Below are 695 nucleotides of genomic sequence, written 5' to 3'. Positions count from 1 at the left end.
TTTATTAATGACCTTTTGTGTCTTGCCCTCCTTGTGCAAGGTGTCAATGGTCGTCTTTTGGACAGCTGTCAAGTCAGCAGTCTTCCCCATGATTGTGTAGCCTACAGAACTAGACTGAGAGACCATTTAAAGGCCTTTGCAGGTGTTTTGAGTTAATTAGCTGATTAGAGTGTGGCACCAGGTGTCTTCAATATTGAACCTTTTCACAATATTCTAATTTTCTGAGATACTGATTTTGGGGTTTTCATTAGTTGTCAGTTATAATCATCAATATTAAAAGGAATGAACACTTGAAATATATAAGTCTGTGTGGAATGAATGTATACATTATACAAGTTTCACTTTTTGAATGGAATTACTGAAATAAATCAACTTTTTGATGATATTCTAATTATATGACCAGCACCTGTATAAATTTTATTATTTATTTTTAAAGCACCTTATTTTCAAGTGCTACTCCCATTCAGTGTATACTACTACTACTACTACTACTACTACTACTACTACTACTAATAATAATAATAATAGTGCATTACAATTATACAACACTTCAGAATGAAGTGGGTGGGGACTCATCTCAACCACCACCAATGTGTGTGTATTAATATTCTTTATTTATGTTCTCTTAATTTAATTATTTGAATCCTAAAACTTCAGTGATTAGCGTTCCTGGATATAGTAAATATTATTATATT

The sequence above is a fragment of the Micropterus dolomieu genome, linkage group LG08 (assembly GCF_021292245.1).
Source record: "Micropterus dolomieu isolate WLL.071019.BEF.003 ecotype Adirondacks linkage group LG08, ASM2129224v1, whole genome shotgun sequence".
Taxonomy (NCBI): Eukaryota; Metazoa; Chordata; class Actinopteri; order Centrarchiformes; family Centrarchidae; genus Micropterus; species Micropterus dolomieu.
This window is presented reverse-complemented; position numbering follows the sequence as displayed.